This window comes from Podarcis filfolensis (genome assembly GCF_964270895.1).
Source record: "Podarcis filfolensis genome assembly, chromosome: 12".
NCBI lineage: Eukaryota > Metazoa > Chordata > Lepidosauria > Squamata > Lacertidae > Podarcis > Podarcis filfolensis.
The window spans coordinates 47,508,700-47,527,882 of NC_139614.1; the positions used below are offsets into that span (position 1 = coordinate 47,508,700).

At 43.8% G+C, this 19,183-nt stretch overlaps 1 long non-coding RNA gene across 1 annotated transcript in view; it reads right to left on the reverse strand.

Annotated features, from left to right (window-relative positions):
* Nucleotides 1-1,975: 1,975 nt before the first annotated feature.
* LOC310746331 overlaps nt 1,976-19,183 on the reverse strand; it is a 32,836-nt gene continuing 15,628 nt past the window's right edge. The window contains exons 2-3 of the long non-coding RNA XR_014540642.1: nt 17,852-17,973; nt 1,976-2,062 (exon numbers count right to left, since the gene is read on the reverse strand). This is a non-coding gene — a long non-coding RNA (uncharacterized lncRNA). The remainder of the gene's footprint in view (nt 2,063-17,851; nt 17,974-19,183) is intronic.

The following is a 19,183-nucleotide window of genomic DNA, read 5'->3' on the forward strand; positions in this document are numbered from 1 at the left end:
CTCTGGATCCTGTGTGTGTCATGAATATGATACAAGAAGATATGAAAAAGTCGGTCATAAAATTTGAGAGTCCTAATCCTGCCATCTGCTGGAGACTGTATTTTATCATTGTAGATGCTGTCTTTTTTAGACAAAAAAAGCAAAAAAACCACAATTATATCATTTGTTGCCTGGAAAGAAGATCAAAATGCAATGCAACTGCTAGGGCATGTCACTATAGAAAAATCAACTTTATCACAAATATAAGAGCATAAATAGCTGGGAAAGTGCCTTAGATCACCCCTACTGCTTACCTAACCACACCATGCCACACATATACACATCTTGTGGAATTACCTTTATTGTAAGCTGCTCCAGGAGCTAATCTTGGCTGAAAGGTGGAGTATAAATATACTTAGCTGGGCAACTTAAATAGGGAAGAGTTGGGTGTGTCCAGAATGCCAAGGCAAGGTACCTGTTAGCATCCTAGGCGGAGAGGTGTGTGCAGTGCATTCAGTTTCCTTTGTTGTTAAGGTCAGGCTATTCTGTGCAGAATGTATTTTGTATATTTGCTTGCTTGCTTTTTTTAAAAAAACCTATCACCAAAATGCAACCTTGTGAAGAGAGGTGTTGGGCAGTATCCAGCTAACATATGTATCCCATTAGCACAAGGATTTTCATTTGTGCAACAGGACTTTCCCCCTCTCCTACCCGCCCATGCCCTGCACTCTCCTCAACACTGTCCCAGGGGGTCTGGGGACCCCTAGAACAGATCTGCACTGTTGTACAAGTGGAAAACCTTGTGCCGACAAGACCATGCTGGTTTGGGTACAACCCATAGTCTCATGTAGCACAGACTGTCATATTGAGTTGTGGCAGTGGTGCACTGCGATTGAATGCTGACTATGTGGCAATGTGGGTAGGGCAGCTTTTTAAAGTCAGTGGAAGGGACTTCTTTTTGCATCAGGTTTCAAGCTACCATTGACAGGGGCATGGCCATGGAGGCCGTAAGATACAGTGCAACTGTCTTCTTCCTTCATGCTGCCCACATCCCCATGACCACACCTGGTTTTAGCTGTTTTGCTAACATATCTTTGCCAGCATGTCTTGAGTCCTGTCATGGAGGGATGGTCAGAGAAGCTTGGAGACCTTGAGGACCCTGTGGAGGGTTGCAGCAAGATGGGGGTAGCAGATTCTGAGCTCCAATACATGCTTTATCCTGGGCAGGTCCCAGCTGGTTAAAATATGGAGACCCACTCTCCAAAGTAGACTCAGGCTCTCGCCTCCCATCACCTCCCTTCCAGACATGCCTGACTCAGCTTCTCTAGCCAAGGAAGCACACTTCTTCATCATTTAAATGCAGTGCAGCACTTTTGCATGCTCAGTCTTCACAGGACTGTTGAGGTGGGGGCTCCTATAGCTCTCCCCCCTAAATAGGTCTGTACTTCTGAAAATCTGGGGGCTCCCCCAAGCCTGATCCCTCCATCTGGTCAATGAGTGGCACCATTTTGGTTCCATAAGCAATTGCACTCACTCAGGAATGGATTCCCAATACAAATCTGTTGGGCTATAATTAATCCTCTTTTTTCATATACTGGGTAGGAGCAATAACCTTTGGCCTTTAAGATTCCCTTCTAGCTGCAATATCCTATATGCTACCACATAATGCATGCAATAATTGCAGAGAAATACATTGCCTTCCGTGTATCTTAAGTATTTTACTCTGCAGAGTGTGGTACAAATTGCATTGGGTTGTACATAATTTATCTCATAATTATCTTAAGAGATACTATTGACTTTTTTCTTCTGTAGTGCAGAAAGCAACAAGAAGTGTGGCTTACCACTGAGGCTTTTTAAAAGATGACAGAAGACAAGATTTTGACATTAAGAATTGTAACTAACCCCAAAACCCAGTGCCTTGTGTTGTTTTTTTTAACTGCAAACCAGTGCATTTCTCATTTCATTTTAGGTAGCCTTTGTAAACACAACAGAAAATCTGCTGTTCAACCTTAGCAGGGATGCTTTTAAAGTTCTTCACATCCAAATTTCTCCCTGGGTGTTGGATTCCGGAGTGGTCTCATTTCTGAAATGGAAGAAAATAGTAATGATACACTAAGAATTGTTCTGGCTTTTATCTCATTTGTTTAGAACATTGTGCATGTGGAATTTGCTCCAATTTCTGTAGGTATGCATTTGCAATTATCATTGCTAATATTCATAGCTATGCATACTCTGCAGGTATGCATGCAAATGTTTATCTACAAATTATTTAAGACCTATGGAGGTATTATTATGTGAATGAATTCTGTCATTGGCCTGGTTCTTTATTGTGCTTGTGTTTATTATATATGCATTGTAACGCTTCACGATTCACTAAACCCATTTTGCAAAAGCTCACAAAGTTCAGAATTGCAGCAATTCAGAAACAACATTTCTTGACTAATTCAAAGGCACCTGGAAGATGGAGCCTTTCTATGGACTGTGGGAGGGTTAAGGGTATTTTATAAAGGTGTTCAGCATTAAGTTGCAAAGAACTAGAACAGAGAATGGAAGCTATTATAAGAAATGCAGACAGTGCCTCCCCTTCCTGGTGAGTTAAATGTAGTGATCATCTCTGAAAAGTCCATTATATTATCAGTGGAATTAATCAAGTGTCACATTGTTACTTGCTATTTCAAAATGGAAAGAAGAGATTCATTTGCACTTTCTCTCTCATCTGTTCATCTATTCCTGTGTATTAAAGGAAAGAAACCCCTTGCAGATGCATTCTGTAGAAGATCAGGTTTGGTTCATCTGCATCCTTATCCATAACACTTGCTGATTTCAGAGTATCAGCTCCCTAAACAGCAGCTGCTTTACGCAAAATTCAATCTTGATTTCTTCCCAGGCACCAGAGATCAATAAAGACTAATTTGCATTAAGATGTATAAAGCATTCAGGGGAACACATCCAAATGATGGTGTGGGAAAGGAGCAGATACTATCTAATTCTAATTAATATTAAAAAGGAAATGGCCCCAGCTTCCAGCCTAAAATTTTTCATATAACATTTTCCATAGCTAAAATTGTCATTGGCAATTCGAGGCAACAAAGAAACCTGAGGTAGAGCTCCAGCAACAGACTAATTGCTTTATTCGGAAACATATTTTTCATAAGCTGCTTTAGACGGTGCATGGAATGGGCATGAGTGTTCTCAATTAGCGCTCTGCACCATGACGCCCACAATGAAGAGACGAGACAGCAGTTGGGGATTTAAGCTGAGCAACAAATTTGATTAAATACAAAGCAAAGGATATGCAATAGGTAATGAGAGCTAACTACTAACTCCCCCCTCTCCTGTGCAAGTTCCTATTAATTTGAAGCTTTGGACCCTTTCCCTTTTAGCTCAAATTCTTCAGTTATCCCCCCACCCCCACCCCAGCCCTTGACTGAGGGTTTTGAAATAGTTGCCTCCTTACTTAGAGTATGTTCACACTTACATTTAATGTGCATTCTTCATGTTTCTAGTGTTGCATTTTAAAGCCATGTTCGCACAGCATTCTTAGTAATGTGTGCACACATCTTGTTTCTGCCCACCCCCTTTCAAACCAACTTTACGGCAATTGGAAACCATAAGCCCATGCAATTTAGGGTTGCTATGTGTCCTTTTTTCCCCTGGACACGTTCTCTTTTTCATGGGTAGAGTCATCAGAGCGATCCATAGTTAAAAGTAGAAGTTGGCAAATGTGTCCTATTTTTTGCTCTTCAAAATATGGCAACCCTACACCTTTAAGTATACCTGAAGGAGAATCTGCCCTCCACCATTGTTCAACCCGGTCACTGAGGTCCAGAGCCAAGGGCCTTCTGGCGGTTCCCTCACTGCGAGAAGCGAAGTTACAAGGAACCAGGCAGAGGGCCTTCTCGGTAGTGGCGCCTGCCCTGTGAAACACCCTCCCATCAGATGTCAAGGAAATAAACAACCATCTGATGTTTAGAAGACATCTGAAGGCAGCCCTGTTTAGGGAAGTTTTTTATGACTGGCGTTTTAATGCAGCGCCGGATTTATGTATAAGCTAAACAAGCTATAGCTTAGGGCTCCACTCTCTTGCGCCCCCCCCCCCACAAAAAATTAAAGGGGGAAAAACCTGGATGTACATTTCCAAAATATAAGATAAAAAAATAAAAATAAAACCTAGATACAGTAACAGTGTTGTGTGTTGTGTAAGCTCCTATTTGTTATGTGCAAATGGCTTTAGATATCTATTAGGTCCATAAATTACCATATAGCATATATTCAACACAAAAAACAGTGACAATTTGTTGTTGACAAAGGACAGCTGGACATATAAAGGGCCCCATTACCTTCAGTAGCTTAGGGCCTCATCAAACCTAAATCAGGCCCTGTTTTAATCTTTTGTTGGATGCTGCCCAGAGTGGCTGGGGAAACCCTGCCAGATGGGCGGGGTATAAATAATAAATTATTATTATTATAAGTAAGCCTTGTGAGCCCCTTTACCAAAGCTGCCTCTTCTGCTGTCGGGGGTCCTACAGTGATGATGCCATTGTGGGAGTGAAAGGACCAAATTCAAAAAGCCTCTCCAGAGTGCAGGCACGAGAAGACCGGTCAGACTACGCATGCTCAGATATGTACCTGATGCCCACTAGTATTTCCCTGCGATGTCATATCCAGGTAACCACTGTTACTGTTGAACGATTAAGTGCACACAGGTGAGTTCAATGGTACAAGCGCACATCAGCTACGGGTGAGTTAAAAACAGCACCACTCTGTTATCCTCGGATGAAAGGCAGTATAGGTATTTAAACAAAGAAATAAATGCCCCCTACATTGGGGAACCTGCATTGGGGAACCTTGGTGGAAGGGGGGAGCATTTTGCAGCACAATGGGAAAATCAGACTTATTGCTTTCTAAGGTGAAAATGTGAAAATTTCCTTAGAGGTGTATGGGCTAGCCTTCTCGGTTTCACCCCCTTTTTTCCTTCCCTTCATTACCTACTTTGCCCAAGGCAAAATCTCAGCATTTTTCTCAAAATGTTGCATTAGGCATAATTAGATGATAGCTCTAAAGATTTTTTTTTTTTTTAAACCCTAGCAGGGGACCCAACAAGTCATATGCTTTATATGCAGTATGGAAACTGCATCTTTCCTAACCCAGTGACAGAAGGATGGGATCCTGAGTCTCACTGTGAAGGCAACACAGAGGAATGGAGGACCATCCTCTTCACTAATGGAAGGTCGATCCCCGGCATTGAATGTGTTGGCCTAGTGTGGGGCTCTGAGGTGAGCTTGGCTGTCTGGCTGGTGTACCGGCCACCTAGCGCACCAGCAGCCACCCTGTCAGGCCTATTGGAGGCGGTGGCCGGCTGGGCCTTGGAGTTCCCTAACCTATTGGTATTGGGGGACTTCAACATCCATGCTGATGCCACTCCCTCCTCACAGGCTCTGGACCTGGTGTCTTCCATGGCGACACTAGGGCTCTCCCAGTTTGTTTCGGGCCCCACACATCAAGCAGGCCACACGCTGGACTTGATCTTTGGCGTAGGTATAGATGTGATCATGTCTCCTTCGATGAAGGTGCCATGGTCTGATCACTACGCTCTGAAAGCCAGGATTGATTTTCCACCCCCACCCTGCTTAGGTGGCGAGCTGATTTGGGCTCGCCCGCAGAGGCTGATGGACTCTGATAGATTCCGCCAAGCTTTGCGGGACCTTGCTCCCCCTGGAGAGCTTGTTGAGGGCTGGAATATCCAGCTCCTGGCAGCCATCAATGAGATCGCACCTAAGCACCCTCTGCGACCCCGCAGAAACCGGGCTCCCTGGTTTACCGAGGAGCTCCGGAAAATGAAGCGGGACGTCAGATGGCTAAAGCGAGTATGGCGGGGTGCCCGTGACGGAGCCTCAAGAACATCTTATAGGGCTTTTATGAAAACCTAGGAGATGGCGGTGAAGGCTGCTAAGAAGTCTTACTTCTCGGCCTCCATTGCATCCGCTAGCTCTCGCCCGGTGCAATTATTTAGTATAATCAGGTCTTTAACGTCCCTTGAGGGACAGCCAAATTTAAATAACAATTTGACACACAGCTGTGAGGCATTTGCAAGCTTGTTGCTCCGCCATGACCGCCCTGCCAATTTGGATACAATAAAGGAACTGGAGGCCCCTTGACTGTCTTCGGGTCCAGTATTGGACCACTTCGACCAGATATCCCCAGCCGATGTGGACAGACTCCTCCGAGCTGGAAAGCCCACCACCTGTCCTCTTGACCCGTGCCCGTCTTGGCTGATTAGAGCGTGTCCAGATGAGGTGCGGGCCCTCCTGGGGGATATCATCAATTTGTCCCTTGGCACGGGGACATTCCCAGGGGAACTGAAGGAGGCAGTGGTGCGCCCGCTCTTAAAGAAAACATCATTAGATCCTTTAGATCTATCCAATTACCGCCCGGTTTCGAATCTTCCGTTCCTGGGTAAGGTGATTGAGAGAGCTGTTGCTGAACAGTTTGGTGGGTTTCTGGATGAAACATCGGCTCTGGATCCATTCCAGTCCGGCTTCTGCGCTGGTCATGGGACTGAGACGGCTCTGGTTGCCCTAACAGATGATCTTCGTAGACAGCTGGATCAAGGCAGGTCGGGGCTGCTGATTCTTCTAGATCTGTCAGCAGCTTTCGACATGGTCGATCACGAACGCCTTGCCGACGTGGGGATCCAGGGCACAGTCCTTCAATGGCTATTCTCGTTTCTCTCTGGTCGGGGACAGAGGGTGGCGCTTGGGGGGGAATTGTCATCGTGCCACTCCTTGGTGTGTGGAGTGCCTCAGGGTGCGATACTCTCCCCGATGCTTTTCAACATCTTTATGCGCCCCCTCACCCAGCTTGTCCGGAGTTTTGGGCTGGGTTGCCATCAGTATGCTGATGACACCCAACTCTATCTGTTGATGGATGGCCATCCTGACTCGGCTGCAGACACACTGACCAGATGTTTGGAAGCTGTGGCTGGATGGTTACGTGGGAGCCGGTTGAAGCTAAATCCTTCAAAGACAGAGGTCCTGTGGCTGGGACGGGACGATATGGGATTGGGGGGGCAACTCCCATCTCTTGCGGGGGCGCAATTAGTGCCAGCACCGTCCGTTAAGAGTTTTGGTGTAATCTTCAACACCTCCCTTTCCATGGAGGCACAGATTGCAGCTATAACAAAGGCGGCATTTTTCCATCTCCGCCAAGCTAAGCAGTTGGCTCCTTACCTCTCTCGCCCTGACGGTCACCTCCAGACTGGATTATTGTAACTTGCTCTACGTGGGGCTGCCCTTGAGACTGACCCAGAAACTCCAGCGGGTGCAGAATGCTGCAGCGAGACTCCTTATGGGGTCTTCGCTGCGAGATCACATTCACCCAGTGCTATACCAACTGCACTGGCTCCCGGTGGAGTACAGGATCAGGTTTAAGGTACTGGTTTTAACCTTTAAAGCCCTATACGGCTTAGGACCCTCATACCTATGGGACCGCCTCTCCTGGTATGTCCCACAGAGAAACTTACGGTCTTTAAATAAAAACATCTTGAAGGTCCCAGGCCACAGAGAGGTTAGGCTGGCCTCAACTAGAGCCAGAGCTTTTCCGGCTGTGGCTCCGATCTGGTGGAACACTCTGTCACAAGAGACTAGGGCCCTGCAGGACTTGACATCTTTCCGCAGGGCCTGCAAGACAGAGCTGTTCCACCAGGCCTTTGGCCAGGGCACAGCCTGACTCCCTCCCTCGGCAATCTTCACAGAGCTCTGGCCTAATGGTTGCCAGTGGCTTGATTTGAATTAATTTTATAATGAATGATTTTAGGTTTCAGCCTTTGCAGAATAGGGCCCAGTCGCTGAAGGACTAATGAATTACAGAGGCACGATTTTTGAAAGTTCAGCAATATGATATTCAGAAATACGGAAAGTGTTATTAATTTGTCTAAACCCCTCAAGGACTCCATGCAGAAAAGAATAGGCAGAGAAGGAATAAATTTGATTAATCAAGCAAGTGAGACTACAGTAATTGGAGGCATAAACAATTCAAAACTACTATTGTAATTGTAATGGTTACAGTGACAATTTTAGTGCATTGAACTCTTACACAGAATTGCAATTACAGTATCATCAATCTTTTTTAAAATAATAAAATAAAATAAGTGAACCACCTTTTTAGCCCTATGTGACTAAACTCCACTCCCCACACAGGCTGGGATTCTGATGTCACTTTTCAAAATAGAGAGATATAGGGCAAAGATCCATGTAGGATAAAACTAAGAAACAAGGAGAGCCCTGGTGGAACAGGCCAAATGCTTATCTAGTCCATTAACCTGTTTCTCACATTGGGAGCCTGCAAGAAGGAACTGAGAACAGCAGTGTTCTCCCTATTTGTTCTACCCGGAAACTGGCCTTCAGAAGGAGACCATAGCTCTCGTGGCTAGTAGCTACTGAAAGCCTTATTCTCCTTTAATCTGCCAATTATCCTTTTAAAGTGATCCAAGTCGGTGACCACCGATACGTGGGAGAAAATCCCATAGTCTGCACTGTGTGAAGGCTACGTTTGTTGGCTAAGAAATGTAACATTTCAGCAAATTACATGAGAACACAGAAAGGACTCTGTTGGGTGAGGCCAAAGGACTTTCTAGGAGTTTCCCCACTGTTATCTCCCTGCAAATTGTATCCTAGTTTCATATTGCATGTAGCCATTCAAGATTAGCAACCATTATCAAGCTTACCTTAATAATAAAAAAAAATATTTATACCCCGCCCTCCCCAGCCGAAGCCGGGCTCAGGGCGGCTAACAACAATAAAACAGTACAAAAGTACAACACAAACAACACGATCACTGAGATCATCCAGAGGAGTGCTGTCAGTTGTTCCCCACATTGCAGGGCCTCAATTAGAAGTTGGGCATTTAGTGTCGTTGGCCCCTTCTGGTTAAGAGTGGTAGTCTTGTAATCTGGGGAACCGGGTTCACGTCTCCGCTCCTCCACATGCAGCTACTGGGTGACCTTGGGCCAGTCATACTTCTTTGAAGTCTCTCAGCCCCACTCACCTCACAGAGTGTTTGTTGTGGGGGAGGAAGGGAAAAGGAGAATGTTAGCCGCTTTGAGACTCCTTCAGGTAGTGATAAAGCGGGATATCAAATCCAAAACTCTTCTTCTTCTCTTCTGTGGGACGCACTCTTCCAGCAGAGATTTGGCAGGCATCCTTGCTGTGGACTTTCAGGCATCTCTTAAATACCTTTTTACCCCAATAGACATTCTTAGCTGTTAAATTTCAATTTGATTAGCCAGTCACCTTAAACATTTTATGTACAGTGGTACCTCGGGTTACAGATGCTTCAGGTTACAGACTCTGCTAACCCAGAAATAATACCTCGCGTTAAGAACTTTACCTCAGGATGAGAACAGAAATCGCGTGGCGATGGCAGCAGGAAGCCCCATTAGCTAGAGTGGTGTCTCAGGTTAAGAACAGTTTCAGGTTAAGAACGGACCTCCGGAACAAATTAAGTTCATAACCCAAGGTACCACTGTATTTTTATTTTATAATTTTTTATTTTATAATGTTTTTATTGTGTTCTGTTTTTAACACTATACACTGTCCTGATATTTTATGATATGGCAGCGTAGCAAAAAATAATGATGATGCAGATGCAAAGGGGTTTCAGACGGTATATAAATTGAAATAATAATAATAATACTTTGAGTTAGTCTTTGCCATTATGCTACTAAAACTAAACCTTGTTGTGTTTTAAGCTTTATAATGCTATCTTAAAAATTCTATCTTAAATAGGCAAGAAGTTGTTAATTTTTAAAATGCTCCAGGGACTTAATAATACCCCTTTACAGCAGCCACATGCAGAGTTGGTCTTGCAAGACTATGTGAAGTTGCTAGTTAGTTGAAAGCTTGATTCTACGCATGTTTATTTGGAAGTAATAGCCGCAATATTCCTTGGTAACAAAGCAACCAATCACCCAACTGATACTTAAAAATTAATACGTAATATGTGTATGGTTTCATTAGTGGCAATGGAAATTGTTGCCTGCTAAAATAGTTATCTGCCATATACCTGCCACAAGCAAATGATATTACCTGCTCTGCCAGTTCAGCAGTCAGATGTGGAAGTTATCCGGGGCGGGGGGGGTTCGTGTCAGAGGGAGCAGCTCCCAGGATTCTTATAGATCCTGAAACCTTCTAGTGGGATAATTTCATAGCTCTCCCACAGCCATGTCTTCTGCCTTGGTTGGCACAAACCAGCAGGGCTTGGGGTATGTCAGTAGATCTGCCTTCCCCCACCTCCCGTTGCCCCTCCTTGACCCCCTTGATGTTAGTAACGTTGAGCAAAATTGCACAGTCTCCTTGGGTAACAAAAAAGGAAAACAGACAGAATAAATCGAGCCGAATGGGACTGGAATGCCTTTAAGTGTTTTTTGGAATGCTAAGAAAACTGTAGGAAGTGGCAATCCATTCCCTTTATTATAATGTGAAATGTAGTCTTTAAATTAAAGAAATACAAAATATATGTTTGGAAGTCGCATTTGTAGTTGGTTTACAAGTGTTCACAGATGGAATTAGAATTAAGTTGCTGGTGTCCTTAGTATGATATGCAAACGACAGCATTTTACGTTTAGTGTATTATAGGTAAATATTAATGCTGTCTAAAAAGCATCTGTGTTTTTAATGGTACCATGTTTTAATATTTAAGAGAAGTCTTAACATTTTATGCCCTGGAAATTGTTCCTTACCTCAGATTTATATTTCTAATAAGTGTAAGTTTTCTAACACATAGTGGTAGGAATTAATGTGTTGTAGTTACGATTTACTAACTTATAATTATGTACAATAATCCTGATTAATTATGTATGATTATGTATAATAATTATGATTAAATCAACATTTTAGCAAACATAGCACATATGTGTGGGGAAAGGATGGAGGAAGTTAATGTAATCCTCTCCCAGAGGTGCTAGGGGTTTGTTTGTTTTTTACACAGAGGGAGCTTTTTATGTGAGGGAACATGAAAAACCTCACCACACACACACAGAACCATAGGCCTCATCTGCACTATACCTTAAAAGCAGTATCATCCCAAAGAATTATGGGAACTTTCATTTGTTCAGAAAGATAATGGCTGTTAATCCTTGCCAGTCTACATCCAGCTGAGGTGTGTCAACTCCTGACAACTTCAAACCTGAAAATATTCTACAGCCTTGTACATTTATGTAATTAATTTAAAGAGGCCAGGTTATTTCCCTAGAGATGGAGCTGTTTGTGTGTGCATGGACGCACTAGTGTTATAGTTCACCGGCCACAGTGCCCAGAATCAAAAGGTTAATTATTATCAGTGCATGGTCTGAGATCTTCCTAAGGCCTACCCAGGCCTCCTTCAAGCCCTCCTGGAGAGAATAGGACATAATCCTTTCTAGAAAGGGACCCATAGCGATAGGAACAGCAAGTGAAACCTGGACCATCAGGCTGTCTCTCCTGCCATCAAGCCATGAGAGATGAAAGGATTTGCAAATTTGCACTCCCTATATGGAGAAATCAGGGCTTCCTGGCCCTTCCTGTCCAAACCCTCATGACATACAAAGCGTCCCTATTTTCCAGGGATGTCCCTGATTTAGAAAAGCTGTCCTAGTTTCTGATTCGGTTCTGGAATGTCCCGCTTTTCCTTAGGATGTCCCTATTTTCATTGGAGAAATGTTGGAGGGTATGTAGTTATCTGACCCCCGAGCCGTTTGAAGGCAATCCTGTATAGGGAAGTTTTTTAAGTGTTTAATGTTTTTGTATATGTTGGAATTTGCCCAGAGTGGCTGGGGCAACACAGTAAGGTGTTGGGGGTATAAAGAGTAAAATTATCATTATGGAATGGGATGTCCCTATTTTCATCGTAGAAATGTTGGAAGGTATGATGAAGATCACCACCAATCAAGACCACACCCTCCTTAAATTTCTCCAAAAGGAAAAGAATATAAACTTCCACTGAACACTGCTGCCTTGAGCTCATTGGTGGAAAGGCAGGATGAGAAAATTCTCCTGCTGTGGAGGATACAAGATATCTAAACTCTTTCTTACCTTTCCCTAATTGGTCACAATGTATAATAATTGACAGAATATCATCCTTGAGAGGCTCTCTTGTGCATCTACAAAGCCTTGATAAAGCCATAAGTATTCAAGAAGCAGCTACAGAGACAACGAACAACCAAGAGGGATTGGAGCAGGGAAACAGAGAGGAGATTAACCCCTTTTAAAAGAAGGACCGGGGTAGAAACATCTGCATTAGCAGCACCTAAGTGACATTCCCGGGGCACAAGCTTGGGCAGGGTGCATGGAGGTCATGGGCTGTGATCCTCCAGCCATGAAAAGTCTGTCCCCAGTTCAGTTCAGTGTCATTGAAAGCCTAGGCTGGTCTGCTGGGGATGCCAGCGCCCTCCCATGAAACAGGCGACCAGCACAAGCGAGTGGTGGATATACAGCAGCTGTGTCTGGAGAATTGCTCCCTTTTATTAACATACTCTTCATACTACAAAGGAAAAGCAGTGACAGGTTATATTCCACATCCTGGCAAAAGATGCTCTGTATGAATAGAAGCAGGAGGGAGGCCCTGTGCAAAAGATGTTTCTTCCCAGGTAATGACAAATAACTTATTTATCCTTGTATTGTGAAAGGGGAGGGGGGAGTTTTCTGACTGAGCAAGTCACAGCACTGTTTACCTTCTCTCCCTCCCTCTCTCTAGCACATCCTTCCCCCTTATCTGCACAGAGAGAGAGAGAGAGAGAGAGAGAGAGAGAGACACACACACACACACACAGAGAGAGAGAGAGAGGGGGGGCAGGCTACAATTGCACTTTCAAACTTTTCAGAGAATGCAGATGCTGGTGGGAGGCGAAATGAAAAGCCAGAGAGCAAGAGAGGCAAGCAAAATGTTTTCACCCAAGTGATGCACAGGTACCCACAAAGCAGCATTGCAATGCTGTTTGCATGAATGTGCGGGGGGGGGGGGGTTAATTGCTCGCATGCACACACACACACACACACACACACACCCTGCTCCAAGAAACACACTTGACAATTTGTTTCTGATTACTGTTGATGCCTGATCACTTATTCAGCTCCGCCATCAAAAGACGACACAAGCAAAAAGAGCAAAGATATTTAAGGAGAGAAACGATAAGCCAGAGACAGCTTGTTGCATATTCATTCCTTTGAAATAAGCAGGACTTAAGAGAGCTGGTGCACATGTCTAGGAAGACGTTCAGTGGCCCAGTTTGCAACGATTCCTGCTGAATTTTGCCAGACCAAATAAACAAGTGTTTGGGTTACATTTGTTCTTAAACTTGATTTAGGTTTTCTACTGTGTTTTATTGTTCTAAAGATGTTTTAAACAGTTTTTAAAATGCTAGAATTGTTTTTACTGTATTTTAGTTTTAACTGTATTTTTTAAAAAATTGCAGATATGTCAGCTGTCCTGGAGACTTTGTGAAGAGGGGTGGTGTCAGGGAACGGCCATCAGCTCAGAGGCGAGAGGTGGAAGGGCAGTTGGGTTACAGGGAGACTCCGAAGCGTGCAAAGCAGCTCTTCCTCCGGGAAGGAGGGAAGCCACGCCTCCAGTGGGGAAGGGATGCAGGGCTCAGAGGATGCAAGGGAGAGCCGCAACACCGAGCCTGAGCAAAGCGGGGGGGGGGAGGCAGGTCCCCCTCTGCCCATGCCCTCTCTGCGCAGGGAGGCATAGGATGGGGGTCAAAAGTTTAAGGACCGCCCACTCCCAGATTCTGCTAGTGACTGAGCAAGACATGGAATTGAGACGTTCTATGCTTTGAATGTTTTGTACAGATAATAAAGCCTTGAAAAGAGCAGTGGGAGTCTTGCCTGTTCGCTCTCGAGCAACCACGCCAATGGAATACAAATTTAATGAAACAAATATAATAAAGTTCAGCAAGGCTAGGGCCTGCTAACTAAGATCCAGAGCAAATTTGCCTTTTTTAATTTTTTTAACATTTTTATTGTTGCAGATGTGCATGGTCTGCCCTAAAGGCCCTTCACCACCCCATATATTCTCCCAGATTTCTGCAAAGTCCACCTTAGGTAACTTATTACACATGCCACCCTGTTGCTTATATGGGAGAGTCTGGTCCTCCCCTCTTCCACATCATCCTTTCTAGCATGCTTCTTCCATGGTGTATTTTTTTTTCTTTTAGAAAGAGAGAGAAGCATCAGACGCTGAATGGAAGAAAGCTGGTCTAGGAAGTAAAAGAAAAGCAGGGTGATGCACGGGTCATGTTGCCAAAATAGATAGATAGCAGATGGAGGCAGATAATCTTGGATCTGATACAGAGCAAAAAAAATAAAATAAACCCAAACAAACATGCAGTGGAGCAGCTGAAGTGTCAATATATGCCATGGAACAGCATCCTGTTCCTGCCTCAAAAGAGAACAATCCTAGGGAAAGAATGCAGGGGGGGGGGGAATCATTAATGCTGGAGCCTTCCTGTATAGTCAAAGAGATATGCAGAACTTCCTGAAAATTTCCATTAATTTTAGTGGAATGCCCCAAACCCTCCAAATCCTGGGGTATTTTTCCTTAAGCAGGTGCATCTAAATTTGCTTCCAATTTCCCCTTTAGGTGCTAACAGCATCTCTAGTTCCAGAAGGGTACGCCAGCTGTTCACACGATATGGATAATTTCTTCACCAGCAGCGGACTCTCAAATATAAACCCAGTGGTGGTAGGAAGGAGGAAGGGGATGCTAAGAGCCTAGCCGTGACTATGGAAAGAACCTCCATGTTTTCAGTGGGTCCCAGATTGCGATATGTGAACAACTCCCCCTTCCCTGCTGAGAGATTTTGCTAGCCTTACTTGGGAAAATTTAGATCAGTTTGCAGTTTTCTCTCTTTCAATTTAAGCTTTTGAGCCTCTTCACAGACTATTTAATGCCTGTTTCAGACTATTTATGTCCTCCCCTCCCACGGCATGCACATTGCTCAGGGCAGCTTACAGCAATATTTTAAGGTGCAATATAAAATAATGAAAAATGTGGCATGTAATGCCCATCTTAAAAGGCAAAAATTGAAATTTATTTATATGTTTATAAAACTAGTTAGTTGCTTGTTACACAAATGACTTGCAGCATATTTCAAAAGAATAAGAATAAGTAAATATTAGATTATAACATGGACACTTTCACATAAACATATATGGAATTTAGAAAAATGCACAAAAGTCTCCCCTCCACTCCAAGAACAGCAGAAGGAAGCTTTTGTAGAACACAGACAGCAAAACAACATTATCATAGTTTATCAAAAGTCCTGGAAAAGAGCTATTGGTGGGGAAAGATCCTGACAAACACATAGTGCCATCCGACTGTCAATATTTTGCAGGAGGGATCCGAGCACACGTAGAGTGTACCGTATTTTTCGCTCTATAAGACGCACCAGACCACAAGACGCACCTAATTTTTGGAGGAGGAAAACAAGAAAAAAAAATTCTGAATCTCAGAAGCCAGAACAGCTAGAGGGATCGCTGTGCAGTGAAAGCAGCAATCCCTCTTGCTGTTCTGGCTTCTGGGATAGCTGTGCAGCCTGCATTCGCTCCATAAGACGCACACACATTTCCCCTTACTTTTTAGGAGGGAAAAAGTGAGTCTTATAGAGCAAAAAATACGGTAATTATTTAACTGACACTGAAAGGGGAATAGCTATGTGTATTGCTGAAAGGTTTGACATTGGAAAATACCCTTGAAACTAAAGAAAAGCAAGAAGTGGTCTCTGAGTTCCTTAATGGGTTGATAACTAACTGTTGTTGTTCTCTGGTAGATAACATGTGAGTGTTTAACCTTAGATCAGGGAACAAGGGTTGTTGTTGTTGTTTAGTCGTTTAGTCGTGTCCGACTCTTCGTGACCCCATGGACCAGAGCACGCCAGGCACTTCTGTCTTCCACTGCCTCCCACAGTTTAGTCAGACTCATGTTTGTAGCTTCGAAGACACTATCCAACCATCTCGTCCTCTGTCGTCCCCTTCTCCTTGTGCCCTCCATCTTTCCCAACATCAGGGTCTTTTCCAGGGAGTCTTCTCTTCTCATGAGGTGGCCAAAGTATTGGAGCCTCAGCTTCACGATCTGTCCTTCCAGTGAGCACTCAGGGCTGATTTCCTTAAGAATGGATAGGTTTGATCTTCTTGCAGTCCATGGGACTCTCAAGACTCTCAAATATAAGGGTATTTGGTTGCAAATCTCTAGTTGCCTTTAGTCTTTATTCTCAGCCTCTGTGAGAGTAAGATGTGATAACTGAACTCACTCCAAGAGCATGCAACTTCAGGCAAAATGGAGGCTGTAAGGAGAGACACCTTTGTTTATAGGTCAATTTGGAATTTAATTTTATTTTTAAAATGCTGAGCCTTTGCTGGACAGCACAAGAAATTGTATGGAATTATTTGGATGCATCTTTGATGTTTGTGTTCTATTTTGAAGAAAGTTCTGCAAGTAAAGTTTTGAATAATATCTAATGGGTCTGGACAATGCTTCGGTCAAAAAGCGGTCAGTTTTTATGCATCCAGTTGCTTCAAGATGTGCAATATTAATATTTGCAATAGTGCACACCAGAGCTTTCAGTTGGTGCGTTTGAAGTGGATTAAGGTGCTCTGTTGTCCTAGCACAACAAATCTACATTTTAAAAAGCTGGACTTTTTGCAGTTTGGAAAGTGATGGGGAAATGCATTGAAAAGTTATAGGGTGAGCAAATGACTAACAGGAAGATGTGTGAACACTCTCCACAGGCAAATCGGGATAAATGCAGCCTCATAGTCAAATAAACACCATGCAAACAAATCAGAATGAATGATCAAGAAGAAGAAAAGATCAGACATAATCTTACCTCTCCATAAGCTTTTGTAAGCAAATCAGAATGAATGCTTAATAAACAGATAATCTGCAAGGGTCTATAGACAAACATAGACTGTGTACACACTGTACAGCACATTCAAAGCTCATAACCATGCAAATAATCCTGGGAAGTATAGTTTACCTCCCACAGAGTACAATTACAAACTACAGTTTCCAGGATGGGGGGGGCGGTTTGTGCTTTAAATATGCATTAAATGTATGATATGTATGCAGCCACATATATAAACACAGTTGTTATGAAACTAGGATTGGCTGACTGTGGCAGACCTGGGTTTGCACTGTGCAAAGTGTGAAATGGCCCTGTGAGAGTCAGATCAGAAAAGAGGGAGGGGGAGAAGCCAGCATTCCCTTCTGTTTCAATCACGGCAGTTTGCAGAAACATTGCAGGAAAAGTGAATTATTGCCGCTGCTTTTCTCCTTCATTTGATTAAATATATTCCACAAGAGATGTAGGATTTGCTCTGCAAGTCCTCTGCCTCTGCAATCTCCCTACTTATCCAGAGCGTTGCGTCATATCAATGCAACTCAACCTTCCTGTTTAGGGATTAGAGTACATTAGGGACTCGGATGAGGCTGCTAAGACTCAATTCCCTTTGGACATCTCACGGATAGTCGGTAATGATTTTCACTCGCTTGGTTTAGAAGGGGATATGAAGCAGGGTCACCATCTAATCCTGCAAATCAGTGGATCCCATTTGTATGGGGATATATTGTAAATACAGCACATGTGGGCTATTATAATAACAAAGTAGTTCCTGGCATCTGCATCTAGAAAAGAATAAGGCAGACGTGTGAGGAAAAGAAACTCTCAGGAATGAAATAAATATCTATAGGAATTATCTCCAGGGGGATTGCCCTAGTGAAGCAAATCTGGCAAGAGTCTTGTGACATCTTATGACTAACAAATATATCAAGGAGGGGGGAATCTTTCGCAGCTCAAGGGCCATATTCCAACATAGGCAAGCTTCCAGGGGCCACATACCTGTAGTGGGTATGGCCAGAGGCAAGAAGTGGCTGGAGCAACAGGTGAAATTCTTTCCTTTGTATGTAAACTACATTCAGCCCATGTTTAATCCAGAGGTTTCTGTACACACTTCTCTCCATCTGGCAAGTAGAAGAGGAGGAGTTTGGATTTGATATCCTGCTTTATCACTACCTGAAGGAGTCTTAAAGTGGCTAACATTCTCCTTTCCCTTCCTCCCCCACAACAAACACTCTGTGAGGTGAGTGGGGCTGTGAGACTTCAGAGAAGTGTGACTAGTCCAAGGTCACCCAGCAGCTGCATGTGGAGGAGCGGAGACGCGAACCTGGTTCCCCAGATTACGAGACTACCGCTCTTAACCACTACACCACCTCAAGTAAGAGGCATGATCACATTTCAAGGACAAGCAGGTGGAGCCAGGCCCATGAGGGGTGTGGCCTGGCCTGGGGAGAGTCCCAAGGGGCAGGCAGAGAAGCCTGGATGGCAGTATTTGGCTTCAGAGCCTGAAATCCCCCAGCCCTGAAATATATTGGAGCATAAGGTTTTGTGCACCTTGTGTCCATAAACTACTGAATTGCCATTCATCAAGTGGTTCAGTGTTCGCACCTGTAGCTGCTGCAGGAGAGGGACTGTGAGTAGCATCTTAAGAGGGGTGTTTCTTGGACTAAGGTGCAACTGCGAAGCTCCCTTGTTATTTTTGCAGTTGAATGTAGCACATTATTTACATCAATAGTATTGCAATGTGGGGTGGGGTTTTTTTGCACATTATTAAATTTGCTATTGTTTTGCTATGTTATTATGAAGTTGTTTTTGCAATGTTTGTTTGAAATGCTTTCCTGTTTCCTTTGAGCATGATTTGGCTTTGTTGGAAAGCGGCATGCAAATATTATGAAGGGATAATATGAATGAGGCTTGAATTGGGATAAAGCATTGTGTGCCGGAGTGTCACTTGGCTGACAGTAAGACTTCCATCAGTGGAGTAGGCAGGGAAGTGGTTTTCAGTGATTCCTCCCCACTGGAGCCCCTCTCCCCTAAAACTGCTCCAGAGGGATAACCAAGGATAACCGCTTCATGCATCTGATAATACTTCGTGCATCTGATGAAATGGACTTCAGTCCATAAAAGCTTGGGCCATAATAAATGTGTTCTTGCTTCTGCTGCAACAGACGTAACACAGCTCCCTTTCTGGAAGGGGTGCAATAAGTCTTTTCCCTGAAATCTCTTGCCACCCACACAGAGCCAGGGGCTCCTCTTTTCCAGAACATTACCTTCTGTTAGCGGTTACACGTTGTAAATTTGTCTGTGTTGTGTTTTTGTCTTTATATTTTGGAA